Raw genomic sequence first — 6,000 nt, forward strand, 5'->3', positions numbered from 1 at the left:
CAGATGTTTCCTTTCTTCGTCTCGGATCTCGGGATTTGGAGACACGGGTTCGATGTCAACATTCGTTTCACCTGCTCCTTCATTTATTCAAAGGAGGTCGACTGCGGGCCGACTGGGCGCTGCACCCTGGCGGGCGACAGGTCACAGACCTGGCAGCTTGGTCGGAGAGAGCGAGGTCTGCCGAGGGCCCGGAAAGGGAGGCTGGCTGTGGGGCCTGGGGGCGGGAGGGGTGGGGCAGGAGCAGAGGGGTCCGGGCGGCCCGAGAAAGGCCCTGGGGGCCCAGGGAGCAGGACGGCTTACGGCGTGGGGCAGACCCGGCGCGGGGGGAGCTGTGTGTACCCGAAGGGCTTCCTTCAGGAGAGGGTGACGGTTTCTCCCCCGGCACTGCCGGCATTTGGAGCAGGTGCGTCGCCGCGGCGGGGCCGGTGCCCTGCGGGGTGTGGAGCCGCATCGGAGCCCGCCCCCCGCAGGCGCCTTCCCGCGGGCGCAGTGCTGCGCGTTCCCGGCAGAGGGCGCGGCGTGGACACGGCCGGAGGCGCGGAGCTGCTCGCGGGGTCCTGGGCGGGGCCGGAGTCCAGCCCCGGGAGGGGCCGCTCCAAGGTCACCCCTCCGAGGACCTCAGCCCTGTCTTCCCCCTGCAGTGGCGCATTCTCAGCTTAACCGTCAGTTACACTGATGGTCCCTGTTTCAAAGCACGGCGAGGCTTGTCTGCGGGTTGGACCCAGACAGACAGTGTCCGTGTGCGTGTGCCAGAGGAGGTGCTGGGAGAGGCCGCGTCCGCAGAGGCAGGAAGCAGGGACCGGGGGTTGCTGCGTCCAGGGCTGGAGAGGGGCTGGCGGGACCCTGACTGCTCGGCTGGGCGGGGCTGGAGGCTGCAGAGCCAGGCACTTCCCACACGTTCATGGCTGAGCCTCACGCTGAACGGGTGAGGACCGCGAGGCAAGGCACCCCCAGGGTCAGACCCTGCGCCAGGCATCACCCCTAGGACATGCCCCATTCTCTGGAGGAGGACACTGAGGGTGAGGGTGGCCCAGTGCTTTGTCCAGGGTCTCAGGGCTGGGACCAGACCTGCCCAGGCCAATGGGGACAGGCGCACATCTCTCCTTTCAGGCCAGGCGTGCCCACAGAGCAGGGCCTAGGACAAGCAGGTCGGAGCACCGTGGAGGGAGGGGCGCTTCCTGTCCTGAGGCCGCTGGGAAATGGAGTCTGTCCCGCTTTCCTGTCCCCAAGTCGGCCTGGGATTGTGTTTACAACCCAAATCGAGCCTGCCGTGCCGGCAGCACCCAAAGAACGGTCACCATGGCAATACGGAGCAAGCGCTATTTTAGCCACATGAGGCATCGCAGGGAGACACGGTGGCAGAGCAGAGACAGGTCTCCCACCCTCCGCCGGAGCTCCTCGCCCATCCTCGCCTGTCCACACCAGGCCACCTGCATCAGGACCCACCGGGCTGAGATGCCACCGCCTCACTGAGCCCGCCCATCAGAGCGTGAGGCTGCGGCCCCAGGTGGGCGCGGCCTGAAGCCCAGCATTGCTTCTAAACTGCTTGTCCTTAACCCCAGCCTGGGGGTGGAGGGCGCGCAGAAGGCCCCCGTCCAGCAGGGGAGGTGCAGCTGGGACCACCTTTCAGAGACAAGTGCACAAAACACGTCTGCATCATTGGGTCCAATCATTCCACTTCTGGGAATCTGCTTTAAGAAAAGAACTGGAAATGCAAACGTTTGCAAACCAGCTGTCCCCGTGTCAGCTGCAGGCTCAAACGTGGGAGGTGACCTGCCTAGCCACGGGCTCCGCATGACCTTTAGATGGAAAGTTGCACACTCATAGGCACATACACATGCAACACAACACACAAGTCCATGCGTGTGCAGACACGTGCGCACACCTGAGCTTGTGCTCACCCAGGCCAGGCGGGAGCAGCTCTGCCAGGACCCCTGCTGGGTGGCCCCAGAAACCAGCAGATGGACAAGCAGGGCCCCGTCCAGCGGGAGGCTGTGTCAGGCGCCTCTGCCTGAGGAAAACGTCCCTGCCTCCCCACGCAGGGAGAAGGTCACCGGGACCTTGTCACCCAGGGTCAGGAGCCTCCTGTGGACACAGGGCCCTGGCTGCCGTCCCCAAGGGAAAATGAGCTGCACCCAGAGGCAGACCTCCGCCCTCTCTGCCCCCGATGACCCTCGCCGTGGAAGAGCAGGTGGGGTTAACACTTGCTTTCAGGGTGGGACTTCATCTCTGCAGCTCCCACCTGCGGGTAGGTGGCTGAGGCTCTGCAGCCCTGGGAGATGCAGCACCTTCCAGGGTCCAGCGCAGATCCCAGGGCAGGCCCCTCCGTGCCCCATCTGCCCCCCATCCGCACGGTGCCTCAGGGGAGTCCCGAGAGCTGTACCTTCAAGGTCACCCTGGGGGGAAGCCACCCAGCCTGGCCAGACGGTTCCCAGGACTGCTCGAAGGCCGGGCCTGGGGCGTGGGGCCCTTGGTACCTGGGAGAGGGGGGCTGCGGGCACCCCAGGCCAAGGACACTAAACCCACAGCTACCCCATCCAGGTGCTCAGGCACCTGGGCCCACCCAGGGAGGGGCCACCTTAAGGGAGGCAGCCCAGGTGGACGCCGCGTGCACAGCAGGTTCCGTTATAGGAGATGAACTTGAGGTCCAGTCACCAAGTATTTTATACCAGGCAGAAAACCCTGCCCCTTCCCCTGCGGGGACAAGTCCAAGCTGTGTGCGCAACAGACCTCCTTGGAGAGACAGTGCAGGAGAAAAGGCAGGTAGCGTCTTGCTCATAAGATGTGCAGAGACCCAGAGTCCCGTGGAGAGCAGTCTCCCAGCAGGAAGTTGGGACATGGCTTCCTGCCTTGGCGGACCCAGCAGGCCTCCCAGGAGGGGTGTCCTGCCCTCGGTGTCCCGGCTGGCGACCCTTCCAGGCCTCTGCCTTGCTGTCCTTCAGCTCCTTGGCCTCAGTGGAGCCCCAGCCTCTCTCGAGGGTCCCCTCACTCAGCCTCAGTGGACCAGGGCAGGCAGCCCAGAGGCTGGACCACCCGCCTGGTCTGATCGCACTGTCTGGCCTCGCCACTCCACCTCTAAATGGTGTTGAGTCCAGAATGGGGACAGGGGTGTCCCTTCTCCCGTGTGTCACACGCCACTTGCCGTGCTGGTACACCAGCTCCCCGAAAATCAAAGCCCCGGGTATAGTGTTTGCCCAGTTCCACGGCGTGAATTCACTGAACTTGGCGTCAGGGAGACGTGTACACATCAGCTCCCGTGAGCCTGGGGGAGGCCCCTCCTCCTCCCCCATCCTCTTCTCCTTCCTGCAGCCCCCTGGGCTGGGAGAGGGGGCTCTCGCATTTCTCAAGACGGACTCTCCTCCGCAGGGCAGCACGCCCTTCCCCACCCCCAGCGTCTCCTAGAAGTGCCCTTGCTGTGCTCAATGAGACCTAAGAGACTGCAGGGAATTTTCAAGCCACAGCCCGGATTGCAAGTGTACTGTCTTCGCTGCAAATCCTACTTCGAGTACCTAAACCCAAACACTAACCTTTTGTGTGTCTCCTGTACCAGGCTAATTGCCTCGCAGCCCAGGAAGACGTGTGCCTTGGGCCAACCAATAGCACCTACTGAGTGGGACAAGGTACAGACACCGCTGTAGGTGCCTTTTATTATTATAGCAGTTAATGGTCACGACAACCACACACCATCGTCTCCCCATTTAACAGGTGACGGTCCCCGGGGCAGGTGGGTCACTTGCCCAAGGTTACATGACAGGCATTCACGTCCGGAGCCCACGCTCTCAGCCGCTGCGTGTACAGGGCTTCTCACCCAAGGGGCCATACCTGGGGAGGCAGAACGCGCTCATTTCTCCCAAACGATCACCCTGTTACCCTGGGAATCCAGAACCTCCTTGTAGCGGCTCTTGACACCTGGGCCAGGTCCCCTCAGCTCACTTCCAACCTCAGAGCAGCAGGGGGACAGTCCCCGAGCTCACGGCCAGCGTTCCATCTCCACCGCTGTCCCACCTGGGACTTCCTCTGACCTGCTCAGGGTGGGGCAGCCCGAAAGGGTGGAGGCTTAATGTCCGGGGGGGGGGGGGCAACCCTCGGCCGGGGGTGGGTGTGGGGGGAGGGGACCCGGCTTATCCATCCTCAGGGGACCGTGGCGAGGGGCCCCTCAGAGGGGCTCCGGGGATGGAAACCCCACCCTGCAGAGACAGCTCAGTAACCACACTCCACTGGCTTTTCCTCCTCCATGTCCCCACCTTGCTTGCTCCTGCGTTCTGGGGTCCCTTCCCAAGGTCGCCCCAGGCACTGAAGTCCTTGCACAGATGCTGCTTTTGGGTCTTGGAAGAGTCGTGGGGTTGCCACTCAGTGGTGTCATGAACAGCTTGGCTTCGCTGGTGGAACATGGGAGGTGAGAGGAGGCCTGCACACCTCCCTCTGCTGCCTCTGGAGCCGACTGTGGCCTCAGGGCAGGCGGGGAGAGCCGGAAAGTTCTCCAGGCCACCCTGGCTCCTGCAGCAAGATGGCAGCGGGTGCTGACCGTCAGGCCCCAGGTCCAATCCTAGGTGAGGCGACAGACCCCCCAAGGACGGCCCGCGCACCTCGCCAGGCCTCTCTAGTTGAGATCAGGACCCTGATGGGGGGAATAGTGCCTGAGGTGCGGGGTCCTTAGGACTGAGTTCACCTGAGGGTCTCGTACCCCCGAGTTGTCTCCCGCTTGTTTGTGGGAAAGAGGCTTCCCTTGTCGGGGTCCCTAAGAATACATCTGAGGTGGATGCGTTTGCCAAAGGGTGCTTGTTGGATGCGTTTCCTGTGGACGCTGTAACGAAGGACCGCAACCGGAGGGGGCACTTCAGACAGCAGAAATCTCTTCCCAGAGTCTGGAGGCCAGAACCCACGACGAGGGTGTGGGCAGCGGGGAGGATCCCTGCCAGCCTCTGCCCTAGACTCTGCTGCTTTCCTGGCCATCCTCGGGCTCCTTGGCTTGTAGACGTCTCTCTGCCTCTGTCTCCACAAGGTGTCTCCCTGTCTCACTGTGTCCTCTGTAAATAAGGACACTAGGGGTTGGATCTAAGGCCCACCCTGAACCCATAGGACTTCATCTAAACCCAAATCTTAACTGCATCTTCAAGGACCCTATATCCAATATCACACTCACAGGTACCAGAAAGGAGGACTTAACACATCTCCCGGGGGACACGATCCCCCCCCCCACGCTCTTCAGACTCTTCCCCACCCCCCACTGCCTCCCTCACTGCATCCAGACTGACAGCCGGGACCGAGTCGCAACAGCCTGAGCGGGCGTATATATGGAGAACCTGTGGCCCGCGGCTCACACGTGCTTGGCCGTGTGGGAGCCGCTCTGGAAGGTGTTGGATTGGGGGGCGGGGGTGGACGTAAGGCTGGACAGCGGACAGTTTATTGATGTGGGAGCTCACCTGTGACTAGGGGTGGACCGTCTGAGACAGGTGGCACCAGCCCTCATACAGCGTGGGTCACTGCACCAAGAGGTGACCTTAGAGAGCAGAAGGCCAGCGAGGGATGGTGCGGGGCAGGGGGAGGAGGCCTCTTATCATGGCCCCAGGCTGGCCACAGCTGTGGCACCGACTGTGGCTCGTTCCACTAAACGTCCTTGTCATTTGTTGCTGTTGCCGTGACAGCTGCCACCTTGAAGGACCAGTGCCACCCTGAGCAGGCGTGAGCGCCGCGGGGTGACTGCTGGCAGCTGTCCCCAGTGTAAGGTGCAGCGTCTCCAGTGCCCTCCAGAGCGTCAGGCAGGGGTGGGAGTTGGTGGTAAAGCCCCAGACCCTTCTTCTTCAAAAGGACAATTTGGGGGACTTCCCTGGTGGTCCAGTGGCTAAGACTCCACACCCCCAATGCAGGGCGCCTGGATTCGATCCCTGGTCAGGGAACTAGATCCCACATGCTGCAACTAAGAGTCCGCATGCAGCAACTAAAGGTCCCGCGTGCCACAACTGAGAGCCGGCTCAGACAAATAAATAAATAAATTTTTTA

The sequence above is a fragment of the Grampus griseus genome, assembly GCF_964374135.1.
Source record: "Grampus griseus genome assembly, chromosome: 1".
NCBI classification, from domain to species: domain Eukaryota; kingdom Metazoa; phylum Chordata; class Mammalia; order Artiodactyla; family Delphinidae; genus Grampus; species Grampus griseus.